Source organism: Apodemus sylvaticus, chromosome 8 (assembly GCF_947179515.1).
Source record: "Apodemus sylvaticus chromosome 8, mApoSyl1.1, whole genome shotgun sequence".
NCBI lineage: Eukaryota > Metazoa > Chordata > Mammalia > Rodentia > Muridae > Apodemus > Apodemus sylvaticus.
Window position 1 is genome coordinate 94,010,984 of NC_067479.1, and position 27,629 is coordinate 94,038,612.

Consider the following 27,629-nt stretch of genomic DNA (forward strand, 5'->3'; position numbering starts at 1 on the left):
AATTCCAAAGCTGCAAAGTTAACACACACACACACACACACCAAAAAAAGGAAGGTGTCTTTTTGTTCATCTGCAGAAAGATGGTAGCTCCAGTCCCTATAAACACCCCATCATAGTGGCTGCAGAGCCTGTTGTTTAGTGGAAATAGCTCAGGGGTGATGGCAGGATAGGGAAAATGTCAGAGAAGATGACTCAAGGGGGAACAAATAAGGATTCACCAGTAACTGACTGTGTGCAGGCTCTGTTCCTCTTAGCATGCCTGGGTAATGAAAAGGGCTGACTCATCTGGAGAATGATAAATAGAACAATCACAGGCATTTGCAAAGTATTGATTTCCTTGGGAGCACCAAGGTTTTCATGGTAATAATCTAATGTACACTCAAGCAGCAACATGATGAGCCTGGCCGGCTTTCCCTACACAGGTCTGTGGTATTCTGTACATTTCGTGGAAAAGGAACCAAGAAAGAGAAGGTGCAGGCTTCATTGAGACCATGGAAACGGTATAAATGGCTGGCCTCTGGAGGATGCTAGAACAAATGGTTTCAGATTACAGGATAGGCCTTGGCTAAGGCATTAGCTGCCTCCAATCCGCCTCCAATCTAATTAAGTCTGAATAACTGTTGCTAATATAATTTAAAATATGGGCACAATTGTCAGATGGTTCTTGAAAGACATAACACACAATGTAGAACAGTAATTTAATGATGACAAAAGCAAGCACTTATTTACTATATACCAGGCACCATTCTAAATACTTTATATATAAATCCTCTCTAAGTCTCACAGGTCCCACGTGATAACCATTATCTCCACCATCCACAGAGCAAAACTGAGGCAAAGAAGGAACCAAGATAAGGGAAAGACCCAAGAGTAAAAGCTGGGGCGAGATTGCGCCAGACTCTTAACCACTAGTCTATGCCACTTCTTAATACCATTACTAATAATAATCTAATAACCACACTCCAATGATTCTAGAGTGTATCTTTAAAATTGGGACTTTCAGGGGGTGATAAAGGAATTTTAAAACATCTCTCCATTTTATTCAAAATAAGATCAATTTCATCCCCCAACCCAACCCCTGCACCTCCGCTTCTTGAGATGGAGCTTTCCCAGCTGTCCTTGAACTTCTAGTTTAAGTGAGTCTCTTGATTAATCTTCTAACAGCTGGGATTGGAGGTATGGCACCACACCCAGCTAATTTCATTCTTGAATTTGAATGGGGGGGAGGGGATACATTCGGACCTTAGAAACTTGGGGGGAAGGGAAGGGGTGGTTTTTTTTTAATTAATTTACTTATTTATTCACTTTTCATCCCAATCACTGCCCTTTCTCTCCTCCCAGTCCCCATCCCCCCCACCCCCACAACACACACAATTCCTCTCCCCATCCTCCCTCCCCTTCACCTCTGAAAAGGGGAAAGTCCCCTGGGTATCACCCACCCTGGGTGTCTGTCAAGTCTCTGCAAGACCAAGCACGTCCTCTCCCACTGAGGCCAGACAAGGTGGCTCAGTTAGGGGAGTGGGACCCACAGGCAGGCGACAGATTTAGGGACAGCCCCCACTCCAGCTGTTGGGCGCTGGCATGAAGACCAAGCTGCACATCTGCCACATATGTGCAGGGGCCTAGGTCCGACCAAATAGATGTTCTTTGGTTGGTGGTTCAATCTCAGAGAGCCCTCAAGGGTTGACAGGAAGTTTTAGGGTGATGTGGTCATCATAGGATGAGTTACAAGTCAAAACTCAGGGTATATACACCAGGTATGTTCATTTCATTTTATATAAATTTTACATCACAAGGAAAATAGATGTTAAAGTAGTGGATGTTGTTAGGGTAACACAGTACTGAAGGAAAATAATATATCTGTAATTTACTTTGAAATGCATTCCAAACTACCACCAATTAATGGTCAGATGGAGAGAAGGATGGTACCACATGTGTGGTGAAGAAATATAGTAAGAGTTTCAAAACAGAACTTCGGGAGACTATTATTATAATCACCACTAGGATTAAGGAATGTTTTTCTCGGCTACATAAGAAACTCTCCTGTGTGTCCCATATTAGCCAAGGCCATCTACTCCCTCTTTCAAGAGATGACTTTTGTGCCTCTTGCTTGGCTTATCATTCAAGCATGCATCCCTAAACACCGTGGGAGGCTCGGTTTGACCCCTTCAGACTTAATACAACTTCACCCAAGCCTTTCTTTTCAGTGTATCAGCTTAAGGACCTAGGCTGTCTTTACCGTGATGTTTTCCACACTAGAGACTTTGATGGCTAAATCTTCCTGGTACCTTTTGACATTGCCCTCTGTTCTCTATATCACCCAAAAATTAGCAGCTGAGTCCAGATCGGTGAGTCTTAGATTCCATCCCTTTAGCAAAATCCAGCAATGGTATGTTCTTTCACCAGAGGGCGTTTGATGTCTGCTTTCTACTTTTCCTAAAGCAATTTTAAGGTGAGTGCTTTTCTCACATGCATGTATGTGCACCACATATGTGCCTGGTGTCCACAGGGGTCAGAAAGGAGCAGCAGACCCTTTGCCACCGGAGTTAAGACCCAGCGTTTGGGTGCTGGAAATTGAGCTTGTGTCATCCGCATCAGCAACAAGTGCTCTTAACCACGGTCTCATCTCTCTGCCCTCACTTCTTTTGGGGGTGGGGGAGGGTGTCAGTAGCTTCCATAATTTGTTTGAGCATGGAGATAATATCCTAACTCTATCCCATTGTCTTTAATAGACAGTTCTAAGGCTCAAACAGCAAAATAAACCACAGACTGTTTTTCCTTAGAGTTTCAGAGCCATAAACTGGTATATTTCATTTTCAAAGGATGACTCGCTAGTCTTTCTCTTAAAATGCAGTGGATTTCTGGGAGTTGTTCTGTTTGTTTGATTGATTGATTGATTGATTGATTGATTGATTGATTTGGGGCTTTTGTGTGTGTGTAATTTTTTTACTTGGTTATTTGAAATAGGGTCTCACTGTATAGCCTTGGCTGTCTTCGAACTCTCTATATAAACCAGGCTGGTCTCAAACCCCACCTCTGCCTCCTGAGTGCTGAATCAAATACATGTACCATGACAGCCGGCTGAACCCTGGGCTTAAACAGCTTCATTAAAGCTCAACTCGTCGGTCTTTCACCCACAGGAGCCTCTTCCAATAGCATAGATCTCTTGTCTATAATTCCAACCATCTTTGATAACTTCCCCGCTGTTTGGTAGTCAGAATGTTCTAGTTCATCTCCTATAATGCCTACTTCAGACCTAGAAGCAGTCACTTCCCCCAAAAGCCCTAAGTTTTCTACTTGTCTTTTCTGGTTTTTGTGGTTGGTTGGTTGGTTGGTTGGTTGGTTGGTTGGTTTGTGTTGGTTCTTGGCACATTTTTGCTATGTAAAACAACATCATCATCATCATCATCATCATCATCATCATGGTGTAGGTGAGACTGGTCTCAAGTTCACAGTCCACCTGCCTCTATAAGCCGAGTGCTGGAATTACAAGCCAGCTCAGCCAGATCTGGGCTGAACAATGCATTCTGAGACTCTAAGCTTGGAACTAGGGGACTTCCTATTGTATTACCAGGAATTTCCTGCCAAGGTCCTTGTTCTCTAGCCCTGGGAAGATGGTAGGCAAGAAAGTCTCCTCAGACTCCCTGGAACTGGAGTTGCAGACAGTTGTGGGCTGTTATATGAATGCTGGGATTGAACCCAGGGAAAGTAGAGTGCTCTTAACCACAGAGCCATCTCTCCAGCTCCTCTAGAAGATTTTTTAAATAAAAGTCCATAAGACCAATTTTCCCAGGTTCTTGCAGGCTGACCAAAATTTTGTTCTGCACATGAAGCCCCTTGCTCATACGCTCCTTCCCAGAACAGCTTAAGTATGTTATTTCATTTTATTCTGGCATACAGTTTTGTCATCAAAGGATGATAATAATCTGATTTTTCTTTGTTTCATAAGTCACATGCTATGTGTGCCTAAAAGCTTTCATGAAAAAAAAATGTTTTCTTTAAAGCTCAAGAAATATTCTGTAATTTGTCTTGGCGCTGGTATTCCGGGTCAGCACGCTTAGGCGCGTTCTGTGCTTTGATATGCAGTTCAAAGCACTCCTGGGAATAGCTCACAAGCTTTCTTGACTCCTAAACTTTCTTGACGAGAATTTTTCTTGTTCTGTTCCCTTTCTTTGGGCTTTCTCTCTAGAATCCCTTCCTATTGGTACACACGTTTTCTTCTCTTCTGCATCCGTCACTTCTTTTTAAAAAATAAAAAAAAAAAAAAAAAAGATTTATTTATTTATTTATTTTATGTGAGTGCACTGTAGCTATCTCCAGACACACCAGAAGAGGGCATCAGATCTCATTACAGATGATCGTGAGCCACCATGTGGTTGCTGGGAATTGAACCAGCAATTCTCTGGAAGAGCAGCCGGCGCTCCTAACTGCTGAGCTGTCTCTCCAGCCCTGTCTCTAATTGCCTCACTTTTTCTTCTTTAAGTTATAGTTTTGGGGTTGTGTGATACCTCCATGGGTAACAGAGCTTGCTGCCAAGGCTGATTACTTGAGTTGAATCACAGGGACCTGAGGGGTGGAAGGGGAGAACCGACTCCTGGAAGTTATCCTCTGACCTCCTCCCCACAGGCACCCACTATGCGTGCTACACCACATCAATAAATAAATATGATATATATATATATGTATATATATATATGTATATGTATGTATATATATGTATATATATGTATATATATGTGTGTATATATGTGTATATATATATATGTATATGTGTGTGTGCATTTAATTTTTTTTTTTTTTTGGATTTGGTTTTTTTGAGACAGGGTTTCTCTGTGTAGCCCTGGTTGCCCTGGAACTCACTCTGCAGACCAGGCTGGCCTTGAACTCAGAAATCTGCCTGCCTCTGCCTCCCAGAGTGCTGGGATTACAGGCGTGCGCCACCACCGCCCGGTTTCAGTTTGGTTTTCATGGTTAAAGTGAGTTGACTTTCTTCTTTCCCCTTGTAGTTCCTTCTTGACGTCGCCTACCCACCTGTCAGTTTCTCTAATTCTGATGCATAATATTTTTGTAATATTGGATATGATATGCTCTCTAAAGGTTCGTGTTTTGGAAGCTTGGTCCTCATCTGCTGGATCCAATCATTAAGAGGTGACTAGACCATTGAGACTATGACCTAACCAATGAATTATACTCCCTGGCAACATTACTGGGGGCGGTAGACACTGGGAGAGGAGGCCTTGCTGGAGGAGACAGATACTGCAGGCATGCCTTGGAAGAGTCTCTCTATTCATGTCTCTGCCCTCAAAAGGTAAGCAGTCTTCTCTGTCACCACCTTGTCACTGTGATATCCCCACCTCATCATTAGACTACCACAACACAGCTGGCTGACTGTGTACCGAAACTATGAGCCAATAAAGCTCTCCCCTCCTGTCTTTCTGTAGTATTTGTCACATAGTCAAGAAATCAAGGGACACAATATCGTGTCATATCTTTTATCATCAGGATGCCTTTTAGTTCTCTTGAACTCTGCGGCTGTACTCCATCCATCTTCTCAACACGTGCTCACTGAAACGCAGAGGGTGTGGCAGGAGTGACCCACTGCCGCTTGAAGACTGCTACAGAGGAGAAGAGGAGGGGGACCCCACTCACCCCTGGGACTATAAGGCCGTATAGCAACGCAGGTCTGGGGAGGCTACAGACACAGGCAGGCAACTACCAATGTTTAACTAAATTGACAAAGCAGTAAACTGACCTCCCAATCTCTAGACTTCACCTGGGAAAAGCTGCTCTCAGCCTTAATCAGAAAAATCTCTCCTCACAGCGAACAGCAGTGACTGCAGAGAGCCAGGGCTGCCCAGGATGCAGAGAGTAAGCAAGGGTTGTGGGCCCAGGCCTAAATAAGGCATTCATACTACCCCATCTGAGGCCAGGGGGCACTGCAGAAGGGGCGGGAAGTATGTAGGACCTAGAAGATGGGGTAAAGTGTTATTGAATGCCATCCTCTGGACTCAAGACAGCTACTGCAATTATTAATCCACAATACTTAGTTTCCAGCACTGAGCCTGTATAAGACTGACTCTATCTGCAATAATTTAGAGAAGGGGGGGCATTTACAAGACCTTCCCTATCCTTTACCTTTGAACTGTTTGCTGTTAATAGACCCTGGAAGAAGAGGTGCAGTTGTGCCCATGCTAAGCCCACCAAGTTCCAAAAAAAAAAAATATCTCCAAACCCATGGCAGTCACAAAACAGAATGAATATTATGGAAGTGAGAAAGATGTTTGTGGGGAGCAAGGGGAGCTGCTGGGGTTTAAGGAAAGTGGGGGATTTAAGGAGGATGGGGTAGCGGGAAGGTGGAGGATCTAAGCAGGTAGTAGGGAGAATGGTTTATGTACGTATATAACTGTTTGGAAGAAGATTTAATTAGCAAAATAAAAAGAGTGATTGCTCATCCATGTCCACTTAAAAAAAAAAGATTTATTTATTTATTTCATGTATGTGAATACACTGTCACTGTCGTCTTCAGACACACCAGAAGAGGGCATCGGATCACCACTATAGATGGTTGTTGCTGGGAACTGAACTCAGGACCTCTGGAAGAGCAGTCAGTGCTCCTAACCGCTAAGCCATCTCTCCAGCCCATCAAGTCCACTTTTAAAAGTACGAAGAACAATGTAATTTCAAAAACTAATTTGCAGGCTGTTATTTCCTTTGGAGAAGAGCAAGAGAAGTTTGCAAAACCATCCAGTCAACTTTAAGCCAAGAATTCCAAAGTAGGCCATCCTTGATCGAGCCTGGAAGTTTGTTTCAAGAAACTTTCGTCTTTCACACTTCAAAGGCAAATAAGCTATCAATGTCAAAAGAAACTTCTCAGAAACAACACTCTTTCAAAATGCCTGGGGAGCTTTGTTTACTTTCTTCTGTGGCTGTCAGCTCGGCCTCTGCTTTGACATCCTCCTTACAGACAACGACTATCTCCAACTCCATTGTGCAAATTGAAGAGAGAAGCGCCTGCCATTGCGGAGTTACTAGGAAAGGGCATTTATAAGGCAGGTGCTTCTCGACACCAACACTGAGCATACAGCCCCGCCTTTATTGAAGTATTTGATCGAGTGTTGATGTCAAGCAATAATATTTAATTAGATATTTGTCTCTCTTGACATAAAAGGAATTTACAGAGAAATAAATTCGACAGTTTCCCATCAATAAAAAAGAACTTTGCCCTCGAACTGTTTTAATCATTTGACTTTTAAAAGGCAAGCTGGTCTTTAATCCCAGTACTTAGGAGGCAAGCAGATCTCTCTGCAATCAAGGCCATCCTGGTCTACAACAACAGATTCCAGAACAGACAGAGTACAAAGAGAGACTCTGTCTCAAAACAGACAAACAAACAAACAAACGGACAAACAAATAAATAAAATACAAGCTAGAAGTGATGAAACGGCTCGGCAGATAAAAACACTTGCTTCTAAGCCTAATAGCCTGAGTTGAATGTCAAGAAGCCATGGTAGAAGGAAAGTACAGACCCAAAAGCTGTCCTCTGCCCTCCACACACACACACACACACACAACTATGGCATATGGATACCACACACACTAATAATAATAATAAATAAAATTAAAAATTTGATGCAAGTATCTCCACAATCATTTTCCACTTTCTTCAGATTGATAAAAGTAAAGATTGATAAAATTGTGATACATCTAACAGTTTATGCTAGTAGAAACATTAAGATGAGTACTCATGAAAATAATTATCTTGCTTAAGATAAAAATAAAAGTCCAATCTTTTGATCAAAGGACACAAATCTCTGAACATCTGTATACATAAAGTTCTACTCATATTGTAGAACTTTGATGGTGGTGGTAGTAGTAGTTACAGTATGCCAGATGTAGACGGTGCTACTTTAGGTCTTGCCACCTAAATAGAACCTTATAACTCGTAGCTTTTGTTAGACAATAGTATCCAATACAATCCCACTTGTGCCCAAGTTTGTTCCCAAAGAGTTAACGGCGGCTGTGGCACTGTCCTTGGACCACAAGGCATTCGGCAGAGTTAGAGGAATCCTTGATAATACAACTTGACTCATGAAGCGGTAATGAGAAAAAAAAGATGTGGGAGAAAAGGAGGGAAACCGGGAAAAGATCAAAGGGAGTCTTGGAGTAAGACAAAAGTAAAAGCGAATGTTTATGCCAAAAAGGAATTGTCCCCACATGCTGAAGAGGCCTCAGCCATTACTGTCACCATCCTCAGGATACAGAGTCTCCATTACTCTGTCACTGTGTACAAAGCACTCTAGTCCCCATGAATCCTTTACGCTTCTTCCAGCTCCACCAGTGCCGCCATTTAACATCACGCTAAGCACCCATTTAGTATCACGCAGGTACTTATTTTTTTATTTTCCTACCCAGCTTCCTTCTTTTATTTATTTATTTATTTTATTTTCAATATTCTTGGTTTACATTCTGAATGCTTTCCCCTTTCCCGGTTCCCCCCCCCCCCATCGGTCTCATGAGTCCTCTTCCATCCGCCTATTTCCCAATCACCCCCCTCCCATGTCCCTGTCCTGGTACTCCCCTCCAATGCTGGATCAACTCTTTTCAGAACCAGGGCCCTCTCTTTCCCTCTTCTTGGGTATCATTTGATATGCTAACTGTGTCTTGAGAATTCAGAACTTCTGCACTAATTAATATCCTCTTATCAGTGACTGCAGTCCATGTGTGTTCTTTTGTGATTGGGTTACCTCACTTAGGATGATATTTTTCAGATCCAACCATTTGCCTAAGAATTTCATGAATTCATTGTTTTTAATTGCTGAGTAGTATTCCATTGTGTAAATATACCACATTTTCTATATCCATTCCTCCATTGCGGGACATCCGGGTTCTTTCCAGCTTCTGGCTATTATAAATAAGGCTGCTATGAACATAGTGGAGAATGTGTCCTTATTGCATGCCGGGGAATCCTCTGGGTATATGCCCAGGAGAGGTATACTGGTGGTTCCTCAGAAAACTGGACATGATACTTCCAGAGCACACATTTACTTATAAGTACATTCCAAATCATTGTTACTCATAATGTCCAAAATGTAGCAACAATTCTAAAACCCATCAATGGATGAGAGTTTAAACAAAATTTTGGATATGTATACAAACACTCATCATTCAATAATTTAAAAAAATGTATTGAAACATGATAGAAAGTGGTTAAATTCCAAAGAGAATATGTTCTATGTAAAAGAAGGTGATAGGGAAAAGGACCACCCATCCTATGAGGTGGTTTACGTGAACTTTCTAGAGTTGACACGTCCACAGACAAAGAAAGATTAGGAGTTGCCTAAGTCTGGGAGCAAGGAGGGTGCTGGGAAATGATTGCTAATAAGTCTGAGATTTCTCTGCAGGTGATGAAACTGTTCTACTGATCGTAGGGATGCCTGCAAGATCTGTGAATATACTTAAAAACATTCAATAATACCCTTTTTTTAAATTTACTGGGTTTTTTTATTCAATATATTTTTATTTACATTTCAAATGATTTCCCCTTTTCTGGCTCCCCACTCCCCGAAAGTCCCATAAGCCCTCTTCCCTCCCCCTGTTCCCCCATCCACCCCTTTCCACTTCCCTGTTCTGGTATTCCCCTATACTGCTGCACTGAGTCTTTCCATAACCAGGGACCACTTCTCCATTCTTCTTGGACATCATTTGATGTGTGGATTATGTTTTGGGTATTCCAATTTTCTAGGCTAATATCCACTTATTAGTGAGTGCATACCATGATTGATCTTTTGAGACTGGGTTACTTCACTTAGTATGATGTTCTCCAGCTCCATCCATTTGTCTAAGAATTTCATGAATTCATTGTTTCTAATGGCTGAATAGTACTCCATTGTGTAGATATACCACATTTTTTGTATCCATTCCTCCGTTGAGGGCTACCTGGGTTCTTTCCAGCTTCTGGCAATTATAAATAGGGCTGCTATGAACATAGTGGAGCATATATTCTTTCAATAATAGCCTTAACTGGGAATATTATAAGGCACATGAATCATATAAGTCATAAAAATAGTATTTTTTCAAAACATGGGTTGAGTAGAGCCATAGCCCTTTGGGGAGAGGAACGGAAGACTGACTGTGTAAGCCTAAGAACTGGGCTGCCCTTGAGTCACTTGAAGAATGCTAAACATAAGAGAGAGAGCACATATCTTTGCACCAGGGATCTGAATGCTAGTAATCGCCACTAGCTAGCTGTAACTTAAATAAAGAAATCTTGAAATATGGGAGGTACAAAATCTCTTGTTATAAAGATGTCACAGATGCACTGTCATGTAAGTGCAAGAGTTTCTATTGCTGTGAAGAGACACCATGATCACAGCAACTCTTATGAAGAAAGACATTTAGCTGGAGATGGCTTACAGGTCAGAGGCTTGGACCATTGTTGTCGTGGTGGGAAGCACAGCGGCATGCAGGCAGACATGGAGCTGAAGAGGTAGCTGAGAGTTCTGCACCAGGATTAGCAGACGGCAGGAACAGAGTGAGACACTGGGCCTGGCTTGAGCATCTGTGACACACCTCCTTCAGTAAAGCACACCTACCCCAACAAGGGCACCTCTCCTAATGGCCACCACTCCTTATGGACCTATGGGGGTCATTTTCATTCAAACCACCACAAGGTACCTTTGTACACATTCCTCCTGTTGTGTCAACCTCTCTAACCCCAGCACGAGGGAGCCTAACTCCTCATGTTTTCTCCCACCCACTTTCTCCTCTGCACATCCATCTTCCATTGCACACTGTCAACCAGGTCTGCAGTCTTCATCACGTATGGATGACTGGAACTGCCTCCCGCTAGAGGCAGGTCTGCCTCTATTCTTTCAGTACACTCTCTAGCTCCCACAACCACCTTACTATCAAAATAATCTTAAAATAAGGTCTGCTCGTCCATACCAGCTAGCCTCTCCGTGCCTCCCTTTGTATGGTAGAAATTTCACCAGGCATGGTCTAAGAGAAAGAGCTTTGAGTGGAGGAGTCTAGTAAAGAACGATCAGGCCACTGAGAACACTGACTTTGGAAGGTGTCTTAGTTAGGCTTACACTGCTGTGAACAGACACCATGACCAAGGCAACTCTTAGACAACATTTAATTGGAGCTGGTTTACAGGTTCAGAGGTTTAATCCATTATCATCAAGATGGAAACATGGCAGCATCCAAGTGGGCATGGGGCTGAAGGAGCTGAGAGTTCTACATTGTCATCTGAAGGCTGCTAGTGGAAGAATGATGTCCAGACAGCTAGGATGAGGGTCTGAAAGTCCACACCCACTGTGACACACCTACTCCAACAGAGTCACATCTTCTAATAGTGCCACTCCCTGGGGTAAGCATATACAAACCATCACAGAAGGGTTAAAGTAATACTCATGGGACCCTGGCTTGTCTCTCACAAGAGGGTGATTAGAGAACTGTAAACCTGTCCCTTGACTATATTTTTATGGCTTCATGTCCCACCATATGACCTCTCCTCACACACATTTCCTCTGAAATGATGCCACAAACTGTGAGATCTTCATTAGGGCCAAGCTAATGCCAGTTGCAGTGCCTTCAGTCTCTAGCACTGTGAGCCCTTATTTATAAAGTACACAGCCTCAGAAATTTTGTTCTAGTAACAGGAATGTACCAATACACTCCAGTTCCATTTTTCTCAGAGAATAAAAGTTAGTTACTTCATTTTTCTGTGTCCTGACTGCTGGTCTCATCTCTACCAGATATCTACCCCATGGTGGTGCCATGCCTTTGGCCCTAGCAACATAAGATCCAAGGCCCGTGAGTTTCACAGTTCACTTTCTCACCCCCCTCTGTCCTACACTGCTCTTCTCCAGAAACTGTTCTTCTCCCAATTCTTTGTATACTGGTAATTCCAAGGACAGTGGTATCCCATTGATTGACTCTAGGGAGGTAACTGAGGTGATGAATTAGTTAAAAAGAAACTCAGAGGACCATTTTTCAGTGATGAAAACAGTTTAAACCATGGAGTAGTACTTTCAATGACTGCATATATTTATCAGCATTCATTGAACTACATTACAATCTGCACATTGTTCAATTTTTTTAAATGTTAGGCAACAAAAACGTGACAGTTAAAAAACCATCATTTCCAGTCTGAGCCAGTGCACTGAGCAGACCTTGATCTCAAACTCCACAGCCAGTCCCACAATACCCACTCCAAGGCGCTTTTACATACCCAGGATCACAGAATCACGGGATCCCAGGAGCTTGGTCACACCAGTATGTCAGGGTCCCAGAGGCAGCTTGACTCACAGGAGCTCTGACATACCCAGGATCTCAGGATCATAAAATCCCAGAATCACAGGATCACAGAGACAACTTGCCTCCGAGGAGTTCTGACACAACCAGGATCACAGGAAGGACAAGCTCCAGGCAAATATAATGAAGACAGGTAACATTAGAAATGAGATAACACATATAAACAGCTAGAAGCCCTTTAAGAGGAAACACAAAAATCCCTTAAAGAATTACAGGAAAACACAATCAAACAGGCAAAGGAAATGAACAAAACCATCCAGGATCTAAAAACGGAACTAGAAACAATAAAGATATCACAAAGGGAGACAACTCTGGAGCTAGAAAACCTAGGAAAGAGATCAGGAGTCATAGATACAAGCATCACCAATGGATTACAAGAGATAGAAGAGAGAATCTCAGGTGCAGAAGATACCATAGAAAACATTGACACAACAGTCAAAGAAAACACAAAAAGCAAAAAGCTCCTAACCCTAAACATCCAGGAAATTCAAGACACAATGAGAAGACCATACCTAAGGATAATAGGTATAAAAGAGAGTGAAAATTCCCAATTTAAAGAGTCAGTAATTATCTTCAACAGAATTATAGAAGAATAGCCAGGTGGTGGTGGCACACACCTGTAATCCCAGCACTCTGGGAGGCAGAGGCAGAGGGATCTCTGAGTTCGAGGCCAGCCTGGTCTACAGAGTGAGTTCCAGGACAGCCAGGGCTACACAGAGAAACCCTGTCTCAAAAAAATCAAATCCAAAATAAAAAACAAACAAACAAACAAAAAAAAAACCAAAATTATAGAAGAAAACTTCCCTAACCTAAAGAAAGAGATGGCCATGAACATACAAGAAACCTACAGAACTCCAAATAGACTGGGCCAGAAAAGAAATTCCTCCCATCACATAATAATCAAAACACCAAATGCACTAAACAAAGAATATTAAAAGAAGTAAGGGGAAAAGGTCAAGGAACTTATAAAGGCAGGCCTATCAGAATTGCACCAGACTTCTCACCAGAGACTATGAAAGCTAGAAGATACTGGGCAGATGTCATACAGACCCTAAGAGAACACAAATGCCAACTCAGACTACTATACCCAGCAAAACTCTCAATTACCATAGATGGAGAAAACAAGATATTCCATAACAAAGCCAAGTTTACACAATATCTTTCTACAGATCTGTCCCTACAAAGGATAATAGATGGAAAATACCAACACAAGGAGGGAAACTACACCCTAGAAAAAGCAAGAAAGTAATCTTTAAACAAACATAATTCAACCTCTAACAACAAAACTTAACAGGAAATAGCAATCATTTTCCTTAATATCTCTTAATATGAAAATTAATATTACCAACATATCCTAATCAATTGAAATTCAAAAATATGAGGAATTAGAAATTTGTTGACTGTCACCCAGTGGACTCTCTACTTTGGTAATTGGAGAAATATGTCCAATATTGTACAATCCATATACATGTTCTGCTTGTTTGTATGGGACAGTGTCTTGCTGTGTACCACATAATGGTCTTGAAATCATGCTTCTCCTATCTCATCCCCTCTATAAGTAGGATTGTTTATTTGACCTTTTTACACTATACTATGGTTTTCAGAACAGCATATATATTTCAAAATTATTTATACAGCCAAAAGAAACTTAGACAATTAATTTGGCAGGTGGCTTGTAAGAGAACAACAAAGAGTGAGACTGAATGTTTTGCTTGATATTTATAATTATTGTATCAATTTTGAAGAAGACAACCGTATAAGTTACTCTTTTGCTGAGATTACTCCTTTTCTTTTTTTGGGGGGGGGTTTATTGTTATTTTTTTTATTCGATATAATTTATTTACATTTCAAATGATTTCCCCTTTTCTAGCCCCCCCCACTCCCCGAAAGTCCCGTAAGCCCCCTTCTCTTCCCCTGTCCTCCCTCCCACCCCTTCCCAGTTCCCCGTTCTGGTTTTGCCAAATACTGTTTCACTGAGTCTTTCCAGAACCAGGGACCACTCCTGCTTTCTTCTTGTATCTCATTTGATGTGTGGATTATGTTTTGGGTATTCCAGTTTTCTAGGTTAATAACCACTTATTAGTGAGTGCATACCATGATTCACCTTTTGAGTCTGGGTTACCTCACTTAGTATGATGTTCTCTAGCTCCATCCATTTGCCTAAGAATTTCATGAATTCATTGTTTCTAATGGCTGAATAGTACTCCATTGTGTAGATATACCACATTTTTTGCATCCACTCTTCTGTTGAGGGATACCTGGGTTCTTTCCAGCATCTGGCAATTATAAATAGGGCTGCTATGAACATAGTAGAGCATGTATCCTTATTACATGGTGGGGAATCCTCTGGGTATATGCCCAGGAGTGGTATAGCAGGATCTTCTGGAAGTGAGGTGCCCAGTTTTCGGAGGAACCGCCAGACTGATTTCCAGAGTGGTTGTACCAATTTGCAACCCCACCAGCAGTGGAGGAGTGTTCCTCTTTCTCCGCACCCTCTCCAACACCTGCTGTCTCCTGAATTTTTAATCTTAGCCATTCTGACTGGTGTAAGATGAAATCTTAGGGTTGTTTTGATTTGCATTTCCCTAATGACTAATGAAGTTGAGCATTTTTTAAGATGCTTCTCCGCCATCCGAAGTTCTTCAGGTGAGAATTCTTTGTTTAACTCTGTACCCCATTTTTTAATAGGGTTGTTCGGTTTTCTGGAGTCTAACTTCTTGAGTTCTTTATATATATTGGATATTAGCCCTCTATCTGATGTAGGATTGGTGAAGATCTTTTCCCAATTTGTTGGTTGCCGATCTGTCCTCTTGATGGTGTCCTTTGCCTTACAGAAACTCTGTAACCTTATGAGGTCCCATTTGTCAATTCTTGCTCTTAGAGCATACGCTATTGGTGTTCTGTTCAGAAACTTTCTCCCTGTACCGATGTCCTCAAGGGTCTTCCCCAGTTTCTTTTCTATTAGCTTCAGAGTGTCTGGCTTTATGTAGAGGTCCTTGATCCATTTGGATTTGAGCTTAGTACAAGGAGACAAGGATGGATCAATTCGCATTCTTCTGCATGCTGACCTCCAGTTGAACCAGCACCATTTGTTGAAAAGGCTATCTTTTTTCCATTGGATGTTTTCAGCCTCTTTGTCGAGGATCAAGTGGCCATAGGTGTGTGGGTTCATTTCTGGATCTTCAATCCTGTTCCATTGATCCTCCTGCCTGTCACTGTACCAAGGCCCATACCTAAACATAGTAAAAGCAATATACAGCAAACCGGTAGCCAGCATCAAACTAAATGGAGAGAAACTTGAAGCAATCCCACTGAAATCAGGGACCAGACAAGGCTGCCCCCTTTCTCCTTATCTTTTCAATATTGTACTTGAGGTACTAGCTCAGGCAATTCGACAACATAAGGAGGTCAAAGGGATACAAATTGGAAAGGAGGAAGTCAAACTATCATTATTTGCAGACGACATGATAGTCTACCTAAGTGACCCAAAAAACTCCACTAGAGAGCTCCTACAGCTGATAAACAACTTCAGCAAAGTGGCAGGTTATAAAATCAACTCAAGCAAATCAGTGGCCTTCCTATACTCAAAGGATAAGCAGGCTGAGAAAGAAATTAGGGAAATGACCCCCTTCACAATAGCCACAAACAGTATAAAGTATCTTGGGGTGACTCTTACCAAACATGTGAAAGATCTGTATGACAAGAACTTCAAGACTCTAAAGAAGGAAATGGAAGAAGACCTCAAAAAATGGGAAAATCTCCCATGCTCATGGATCGGTAGAATCAATATAGTTAAAATGGCCATTTTGCCTAAAGCACTATACAGATTCAATGCAATACCCATCAAAATCCCAACTCAATTCTTCACAGAGTTAGAAAGAGCAATTATCAAATTCATCTGGAACAACAAAAAACCCAGGATAGCTAAAACTATTCTCAGCAACAAAAGAAAATCTGGGGGAATCAGTATCCCTGACCTCAAGCAATACTACAGAGCAATAGTGTTAAAAACTGCATGGTATTGATTACTCCTTTTCAAAATCATCACAGTCAATGAACCAGAGTATTACCCTCACCTAATGTCTGTGTCACCCTCCAAGCAGAACCATTGTTCATTGAAACAGTTGATGAGGCCGCATCAGAACTCTGCCTCCCACCAGTCAGTTACAAGAGTCTCTCCGCCATCTTGGATCTCGGGCACCAGAGAGATCAGACTGAGGTTCACAAATATAACCCAAGACCAGCATCGAGGGGGTCTAAGCCCGATGGGCGTTGGCCTGCACCCAGGCCCTGGGCTGTTGGGGGGGGGGGGGGGAATCGGTGTGTGAACCAGGCCAGGAGGTTGATTGCCCGGCCAGTAGCAGGCAAAGTCAGCTAAGAGTCATAGCCCGAGGCTAACATAGCAGGGGGTCTAAGACAGACAGGCCTTGGACTGACCCCAGGCCCTGGGCTGCTCCGTGGGCCATCTGTGTGCCAACCCAGCCAGGAGGTTGTTAGCCCAGCAGACTCTCCCGGCACTTTCAGGGAGCGCACGCATGCCACCATCCTGGCCACCTGACAGAATCAATTAACACTCATAGCCCAAGGGGAGCTTTGCTTGGGCCTTAGCCTGCCAGGCTTTTGCCTAGACTCAGGGCCCCAGCAGCTAGGCTAGCCTTGTGTGCACCAACCTGGTTGGGAGATAGGCTGCCCAGCAGAGTGACCAGCACTCAGAAAAGGTCCCACAGCAGCATAGACCATCAGCACTCACTGAAGGAGCAAACGGGCACCGCCTGGTTCACACAGACAACCTGGGGCAAGGCACGCTAGGGCTGCAGGGACACCCAAGAGGAGGGCAGCACATTAGCAATCTGTAACAAGGGAAACCCAGCCATCCAGTGTTGCAGAAATAGCCATATAGCAACACAGGAGGCACAAATACCAGCCAGAGATAAGACCAACTAATGCCAGAAATAACAAGATGGCAAAGGGCAAACGCAGAAACGCTACTAACAGAAACCTAGGCAATATAGCAGCATCTGAACCAAGCTCTCCAACATCAGCAAGCCCTGATTATGCAAAAACACCAGAAAAACAAGATTTGGATTTAAAATCACTGATCATGATGCTGCTAGAAGAACACAAAAAAGACATAAATGAATCTCTTAAAGAAATACAGGGGAACATGAATAAGCTAGAAACCCGATTAATGGAAACACAAAAATCACTTAAAGAAATTCAGGAGAATAAGGCTCAAGAGATAGAAGCCAATAAAGAAGGAACAAAAAAAAAAAACTTAAAGAAATGCAGGAGAAAGTGAGTCAAACAGCAGAAGTCATGAAAGAGGAAACACAAAAGTCTCTTAAAGAATTACAGGAAAACACAAACAAGCAAGTGAAGGAGCTAAGCAAAACCATCCAGGATCTAAAATCAGAAGTAGAAACAACTAAGAAATCACAAAGGGAGACAACTTTGGAGATAGAAAACCTTGAGAAGAAATCAGGGGCCATAGATGCAAATATCAACAACAGAATACAAGAGATGGAAGAAAGAATCTCAGATGCCGAAGATACCATAGAAACCATTGACTCAACAGTCAAAGAAAATGCAAAATGCAAAAAGCTTGTATCCCAGAACATCCAGGAAATCCAGGACACAATGAGAAGACCAAACCTAAGGATTATAAGTATAGATGAGAGTGAAGATTTACAACTTAAAGGGCCAGCAAATATATTCAACAAAATTATGGAAGAAAACTTTCCCAACTTAAAGAGAGAGATGCCCAGGAATATACAAGAAGCCTACAGAACTCCAAACAGACTGGACCTGAGCAGAAATACCTCTCGTCACATAATAATCAAAACCCCAAATGTACTAAACAAAGAAAGAATATTAAAGGCAGTAAGAGAGAAAGGCCAAGTAACATATAAAGGAAGACCTATCAGAATCACACCAGACTTCTCACCAGAGACCATGTAAGCTAGAAGATCCTGGGCAGATCTCATGCAGACTCTAAGAGAACACAAATGTCAGCCAAGACTACTATACCCAGCAAAACTCTCAATCACAATAGATGGAAAAACCAAGATATTCCATGACAAAACCAAATTTACACAATATCTTTCTACAAACCCAGCTCTACAAAGAATAATAGGAGGAAAACTCCAATCCAAGGAGGGAAACGACACCCTGGAAAAAGTAAGATAGTTACCTTCTTTCATCAAACCCAAAAGAAGATAACCACTCAAATATAAAAATAACATCGAAAATGACAGGAAATAATAATCACTACTCCTTAATATCTCTTAACGTCAATGGACTCAACTCCCCAATAAAAAGACATAGACTAACAGACTGGATAAGGAAACAAGACCCTACATTTCGCTGCATACAGGAAACACACCTCATTGTCAAAGACAAAAACCACCTTAGAGTAAAAGGCTGGAAGACAATTTTACAAGCCAATGGTCTCAGGAAACGAGCCAGAGTAGCCATTCTAATATCAGATAAAACTGATTTTCAACCTAAAGTCATCAAAAGAGATACAGAAGGGCACTTCTTGCTGGTCAAAGGAAAAATCCACCAAGAAGAACTTTCAATTCTGAACATCTATGCGCCAAATGCAAGGGCACCCTCATTCGTAAAAGAAACTTTACTAAAGCTCAAAGCACATATTTCACCCAACACAATAATTGTGGGTGACTTCCACACTCCACTCTCCTCAATGGACCGATCAGGAAAACACAAACTAAACAGGGACACAATAAAACTAATTGAAGCTTTGGACCAATTGGACTTGACTGATATTTATAGAGCATTCCACCCTAAAACAAAGGAATATACCTTTTTCTCAGCACCTCATGGTACCTTCTCCAAAATCAACCATATAATTGGTCACGAGACAGTCCTCAACAAATATAAAAAGATCGAACTAATTCCATGCCTCCTATCAGATCACTATGGAGTAAGAGTGGTCTTCAATGGCAACAAAAAACAACAGAAGGCCCACATACACATGGAGGCTGAACAGTAATCTACTCAATGACACCTTGGCCAAAGAAGAAATAAAGAAAGAAATCAGAGACTTTTTAGAATTTAATGAAAATGAAGGCACAACATACCCAAATCTTTGGGACACAATGAAAGCAGTGCTAAGAGGAAAACTCATAGCCCTGAGTGCCTCCAAAAAGAAAATGGAGAGTGCATACATTAGCATCTTAAGGACACACCTGAAAGCCCTGGAACAAAAAGAAGCCAATTCACCCAGGAGGAGTAGAAGACAGGAAATCATCAAACTCAGGGCTGAAATCAGTCAAGTGGAAACAAAGAGAACCATACAAAGAATCAATGAATCCAGAAGCTGGTTTTTTTGAGAAAATCAATGAGACAGATAGACCCTTAGCCAGACTGACCAAAGGGCAGAGAGAAAGTATCCAAATTAACAAAATTAGAAATGAAAAGGGGATATAACAACAGAAACTGAGGAAATTCAAAAAATCATCAGATCCTACTACAAAAGCCTATACTGAACACAATTGGAGAATCTGGAGGAAATGGACAATTTCCTAAACAGATACCAAATACCAAAATTAAATCAGGACCAAATAGATCATCTAAACAGTCCCATAACCCCTAAAGAAATAGAAGGGGTCATAGAAAGTCTTCCAACCAAAAAAAGCACAGGACCAGATGGCTTCAGTGCAGAATTCTATCAGACCTTCAAAGAAGACCTAACACCAATACTCTTCAAACTATTCCACAAAATAGAAACAGAAGGAACACTACCCAATTCCTTCTATGAAGCCACAATTACACTGATACCAAAACCACAAAAAGATCCAACAAAGAAAGAGAACTTCAGACCAATTTCCCTTATGAACATCGATGCAAAAATACTCAATAAAATTCTTGCCAACCGAATCCAAGAACACATAAAAACGATCATCCACCATGATCAAGTAGGCTTTATCCCAGGGATGCAGAGTTGGTTCAATATATGGAAATCCATCAATGTAATCCACTACATAAACAAACTCAAAGAAAAAAACCACATGGTCATTTCATTGGATGCTGAAAAAGCATTTGACAAAATTCAGCATCCTTTCATGCATAAAGTCTTGGAAAGAATAGGAATTCAAGGCCCATACCTAAACATAGTAAAAGCAATATACAGCAAACCGGTAGCCAACATCAAACTAAATGGAGAGAAACTTGAAGCAATCCCACTAAAATCAGGGACTAGACAGGGCTGCCCACTTTCTCCTTATCTTTTCAATATTGTACTTGAGGTACTAGCTCAGCAATTCGACAACATAAGGAGGTCGAAGGGATACAAATTGGAAAGGAAGAAGTCAAACTATCATTATTTGCAGATGATATGATAGTCTACCTAAGTGACCCAAAAAACTCCACTAGAGAACTCCTACAGCTGATAAACAACTTCAGCAAAGTGGCAGGTTATAAAATCAACTCAAGCAAATCAGTAGCCTTCCTATACTCAAAGGATAAGCAGGCTGAGAAAGAAATTAGGGAAATGACACCCTTCACAATAGCCACAAACAGTATAATGTACCTTGGGGTGACTCTTACCAAACATGTGAAAGATCTATATGACAAGAACTTCAAGACTCTGAAGAAGGAAATAGAGGAAGACCTCAAAAAATGGAAAAACCTCCCATGCTCATGGATTGGCAGGATTAATATAGTTAAAATGGCCATTTTGCCAAAAGCAATATACAGTTTCAACGCAATACCCATCAAAATCCCAACTCAATTCTTCATAGAGTTAGAAAGAGCAATTCTCAAATTCATCTGAAATAACAAAAAACCCAGGATAGCTAAAACTATTCTCAACAACAAAAGAAATTCTGGGGGAATCAGTAACCCTGACCTCAAGCAATATTACTGAGCAATAGTGTTAAAAACTGCATGGTATTGGTACAGTGACAGGCAGGTGGATCAATGGAATAGGATTGAAGATCCAGAAATTAACCCACACACCTATGGCCACTTGATCCTGGACAAAGGGGCTGAAAACATCCAATAGAAAAAAGATAGCCTTTTCAACAAATGATGCTGGTTCAACTGGAGGTCAGCATGCAGAAGAATGGGAATTGATCCATCCTTGTCTCCTTGTACTAAGCTCAACTCCAAATGGATCAAGGACCTCCACATAAAGCCAGACACTCTGAAGCTAATAGAAAAGAAACTGGAGAAGACCCTTAAGGACATCGGTACAGGGGGAAAGTTCCTGAACAGAACACCAATAGCTTATGCTCTAAGATCAAGAATTGACAAATGGGACCTCATAAAATTACAAAGTTTCTGTAAAGCAAAGGACACCATCAAAAGGACAAATCGGCAACCAACAAATTGGGAAAAGATCTTCACCAATCCTACATCAGATAGAGGGCTAATATCCAATATATATAAAGAACTCAAGAAGTTAGACTCCAGAAAACCAAACAACCCTATTAAAAAATGGGGTACAGAGTTAAACAAGGAATTCTCACCTGAAGAACTTTAGATGAATAAAAAAATTAAAAAAAAAAAAGAAACATTTGTATTTGCCAGACAATTTAACAATTTTATCAGACTCCTTAATTAGTCCAGGTTACTTATTTACCCAGGAGGTGACTACTTGAATTCTGTCTCATTTTATTTTTTTACTTCCTTTATTTCAGTCAAGTCTGCTTGGTTTTTCCCTCTGTTTTTTCCTTTCCTTTGCTGAGGTTTAAATACAGAGCTCTGCCCCTGCTAGGCAATCGCTGTCACTGAGCGACAGGCCCCTGCTCCATTCAAGATGCAGATGGTAGAGAGTCCTTTCACCTGTCATGGTAGCTAAGATGGGGGCCAGGGGTGTCCTTACTTAGACTCCTAAATCAAAGAGACAAGTTGAGGAACAGAAACATCCATACATTTCCCCAGGATTCGAAGCAGGACAGAAACGAGATGCTATTAAAAACAAAGATAGGGGTCAGAAATATTTCAACCCCAAAACTGTAAAAATATGAATCCTCTTGTACCTCATTTGAAGTGTGGATTATGTTTTGCATATTCCAGTTTGTGGGAAAGGATGGGTGGGAGAACAGAGGGAGGGAAGGGGGCTTATGTGACTTTCAGGGAGTGGGGAACCAGAAAAGGGAAAATCATTTGAAATGTAAATGAAAAATATATCGAATAAAATTTAAAAAATATGAAAAAAAATGCTCAACTTCACTAGTCATCAGGGAAATGCAAATCAAAACAACTCTGAGATTTCACCTTACACCAGTCAGAATGGCTAAGATCAAAAACTCAGGAGACAGCAGATGCTGGCGAGGATGTGGAGAAAGAGAAACACTCCGCCACTGCTGGTGGGGTTGCAAATTAGTACAACCACTCTGGAAATCAGTCCCTCAGAAAACTGGGCATGTCACTTCCGAAAGATCCTGCTATACCACTCCTGGGCATATACCCAGAGGATTCCCCAGCATGTAATAAGGATACATGTTCCACTATGTTCATAGCAGCCCTATTTATAATAGCCAGAAGCTGGAAAGAACACAGGTATCCCTCAACAGAAGAATGGATGCAAAAAATGTGGTATATCTACACAGTGGAGTACTATTTAGCCATTAGAAACAATGAATTCATGAAATTCTTAGGCAAATGGATGGAGCTGGAGAACATCATAATAAGTGAGGTAACCCAGTCTCAAAAGATCAATCATGGTATGCACTCACTGGTAAGTGGATATTAACCTAGAAAACTGGAATACTCAAAACATAATCCACACATCAAATGAGGTACAAGAAGAACGGAGGAGTGGCCCCTAGTTCTGGAAAGACCCAGTGTAGCAGTATAGGGCAAAACCAGAACAGGGAAGTGGGAGGGGATGGGTGGGAGAACAGAGGGAGGGAAGGGGGCTTATGTGACTTTCGGGGAGTGGGGAACCAGAAAAGGGGAAATCATTTGAAATGTAAATAAAAAATATATCGAATAAAATTTAAAACAACAAAAAAAAGAAACAGTTGATGAATGACTAATGCATAAACCATCTTTTTTTTTTTTGCATAGAACATCTTAATACACACACCATTTCTTAAATGAATCTAACCTGTTCCCTGTGGGCTGAGAATGATGACAATCGCTCAAATCAAACAAGCTTTGACCATAGCAGGAAATCTGTATCCAAATAATTGTGCCTACAATTCATTCCTTGGCACAGCAGAATTGTCAACTCTTAGCTTAACTACTATGGAGGTAAAATCCTTTGGTGATGTGAGGGACATTGAAGTATAACCTTATTACAACGAAGTCCAATGTCTAAAAATTGTTCTTATTTTGGGTTTGTACCACAGTAAGAGCCAAGATTTTAAGTTCTACTAAAAACAAAACAAACAAACAAAAAGACTTTTATCTTTTTATGTTCATTTAATAACATGCCATCATTTTTATGATTGGTATAAATATATATATTGTATTGAATATAAAAAAATTATTTCCTAAAGCAAGTTTCACTCAAGGTGTATCACAGGCTGATTTAAACAACATTCCTCAGTGGCACCATGGCATCCTACGAACACTTTTATCACTAGCTAGCTTATCCTCCTCCACATACACAGCTAGTGAATTTATTTATCTGCCTCACCAAGCTAACCTTAGGGTAAAAAGCAAGTCTTCATGGCTGTGCATCCCTAACAACTACACCTTTATGATATCTCTGGCATGACCAAAAACATTTGGTAAATACCTGTTGGATGTGTCAAAATGAAATGTATGATGAGTAGAAGGTGGTGTAGCAAAATAGAGAAATAGTTCTGATATTTTAAAGTAACTAGAAGGGAAGGAAGGAGGGGAGGGGATGAAAGGGGAGAGGAGGGGAGAGGAGAGGAGGGGAGGGGAGGGAAAAGGAGACAGGAGGAGAGGGGGAGGAGAAAGGAATAGAAAATGCAATCATCAACCACAGTTGGAATCACCTTTCAAACCACTGTTCCCTTGGCCCCACACCCACCCCACAGCCACACATGCATAACCCCACACTCCTTCTTTATCTTCTTTTTGAATAGTTTAAACCAATATTTGTGCTTGGAGTTGCAGGGAACACCTTCCCAGTGTGGCTGAGCTTGCCTGTTTATTCCGCTATCAACACCAGAAAGTTCTGGACAGAGGCACCTAGAACGGCAGCTGTGCCCATGAACGGTCAGCAGGAATGATAGCAAGTCAATGTGCCAAGGGGAAAAAAAATCTCTTGCTTCTTATTTAGACAACTCACCCTAATCTCTTCAAAACACACGTCTAAGGGAGCTTTATCATCCTATAATTAACTTAATTTAGATAAATATTAGCCACCAGAAATTTTACTTTATAAACTTAGCTGTGGTTGAATGCTCCAAGAAGGGCCTAATGTGCTACAGGAATCAATGAAATTCTAACAGGCTTTGACAGCTTAGCAGGTACTCCAAGGAGACTGGAATCCCGAAAGAACTGTGGTACAGTGGTGTTCTGTTCCTTCAAGGGCGTCATCCTGCCATTTGTTTGTTGACCTAAATACTTTCAGCTAGGTCGTACATCCTCCTTCTGCCCTCCTCAGTGAGCACCTCTGCCCCAGAAAGACCCCTGTTAAGAAAGACTCACAGTGACAGAACTGACTGACTCCCATTCGCTCTTCTCATCATCTCTACAGATCCAAAAGCTGAAAACCAAAAAAGGTAATTTGATGTGAACTCATTTGGCAGAACATGCTGGCCTGAATTAGCATGAGATTATTTGTGTAAATTTAGGGCACATAGACCATTTGGTATAAATATTCACCACTGTCCAATTACAGAGCTCTGTCCCAGGCCATGCTGGCAGCATTACATAAAAAATGCCATATGCAAAATATCACCTTTTCAAAACCCAAAAAAACATCTGAATGCCAAAATACTTCTGGCATCAAATATTTTAACTATGTGATTATGAGCTTAAGTCTACTTGAATGCCAACTGAATTGATTTGTTGCGGGCACTCATAAGAGAAATTCTGGGTCTACCTGGGTAGACAAGGACCATGGCAGCAAGCAGTGGGACCCAGGTGTCTGGTAGCACTGTCCCTCTCTCACCTTTTAAGGGAGCTAACAGCCCCAAACAGTCACAGTTAGCTGCTGTCTCCAAAGTGTCCACTCAGGTCCAAAGATTCTTATCCCCAGCTAACCATCGAAGCTTGTGGGCATATACTGGGAGATTTAACAGAACTGCAAACTTAGTACTGAGCAACTTCACAGTACAGGGTACACTGCATCAGTATAAACTGATTGGCTTTTTTAAAAAATCAAATATAACTCTGAAACAGCATCTAGAGTCAAAAATCTAGTCTCCCAGGTACTATAGAATCTCCATTTTATTTTCTCCCAGATTGTTGTCATCCCACACACAACAGAAGAAAACCACAATCCTAACTGATAAGAGTTTGGTTTTTCCAATTTTGCCTTCCTTCCTTTCACATACTGGAAATCAAGCCTAGACCTCTTCCATAAAGCTGTACCCAAATTCAGCCTGACGTTGTCTTTTGTACTGAGAAGCAAAGACAGGAATTCACACAGGCGAGTCAAACCCTTCACTGTTGATCTCTCAGCCCAAAGCCAACTTAAATTTAGTTTACCAAATGTTTTGCCATTAATCTGACTATTAATTGATGGCCAGGTTTCCCTCCTACCTTCTGAAAGTGCAATGGAGTTGAACTACAACCAACATAGAACAACTCAAGAACCACATGGCCAGGCGAGGGAGAGAAGATAGAGGCAGGAAGGTCAGAAATTCAAGGACAGCTGCAACTACATAGCACATTCCAGACCAGCCCGGGCTACAAGACTCTCTCTCAGTCTCTCTCTCTCTCTCTCTCTCTCTCTCTCTCTCTCTCTCTCTCTCTCTCTCTCACACACACACACACACACACACACACACACACACACACAGGAAGCTGGTTGTACTGGCTCTAAGGAGGCTAAAGCGGGAAGACAATGAAATCACTGACAGACTGAGCTACTAAGTAAAACCCTATCTAGAAAAAAACAATAATAAAAAGTAATACTTCTTCATATGGGGGGGGGTGTGCGCGTGTGTGCACGACCCCTGCATATCTATCTGTATACTACCCATGAGCCTGGTGCCTGCAGAATTCAGAAGACAGTGTTCGATCTCCTGTAACTGGAGTTACCATTACTTGCGAGCTGTCATGTGGATCCTGTCAATCAAACCCTAGTCCTCTGGAAGAGCAACAAATGTTCTTAATTGAGTCATCTCCCCAGATCCCCAAAGGAAATTTCTTTACATCACTCAGTATCAAAGTTTGCTTACAATAAATGTCACAGAAACTAAGTTTAAGCAAATTGATTCAACTATGTCATTTGAAACTTATAAAATACCATTTATAATAAAATAAAATTCTCATAACATAAAATTCACCATTTTAACCATCTTTAAATGTGTGATTCAGTACATTCACAGGGTTTTGCAACAAACACCGATGCCCAATTGCAGAATATTTCTTTCCCACTAGATGTAGTGATACTTGGCTGCAGTTCCAGCAGTTGAGAACTGAGGGCAAGAAAACTGGGAATTCAAGGCCAGCTTGGACTACACTGCAAGTTAGTAGCCAGTCTGGGATATAAGGGACTTTACCTCACAGATATGCCTATTCTGAATAACTCGTGTGTGTGTGTGTGTGTGTGTGTGTGTGTGTACTATATAGCCTTTTCTGTTTAGCATCTTAGCATGATGCCGTCAAAGTTCACCCCTGCCCACTGCAATGTCATGAATCAGAGCTTCATTTCTTTCGGTGGCTGCACAATCAAATTACACAGACCTGGCATATTTTCTTTATCTGTACATCAAAGGATAAGCCTATGGTCGAGTCCTCCCTTTGGCTGTTGGGAACAATGCTTCTGTAAGCATCTGTATACAAGTACGTGTGAGAAGGTATGTTTTCTATTTTCTTGCACATACAAGGAAATGGGATTTCTATGTTACATGGTAATTTTAACATCCTGAAGAACTGCCAGGTTATTTTCCAAAATGACTACAACATTTTGTGTGGCAATGAATGAGGCTCCAATTTCTCCACATCTTTGTCAGCCATTATAGTCTGATGCTATGATTATTTTATTATTACTGTTATTGTAGTCATCCTAGACGGTGTGAGAATGGTATCTCACTGTGATTTATTTCCCTAATGAAAATTACATATGGTCAAAAAATATTAGCTGCTATGATTTTATATATGAATGATATTGCACCATAAAATGTAAATGTGTATATTAAATAAAATATCTATTTATATACTATAAGTGAGTTTTGTGACTTTTTAAAATG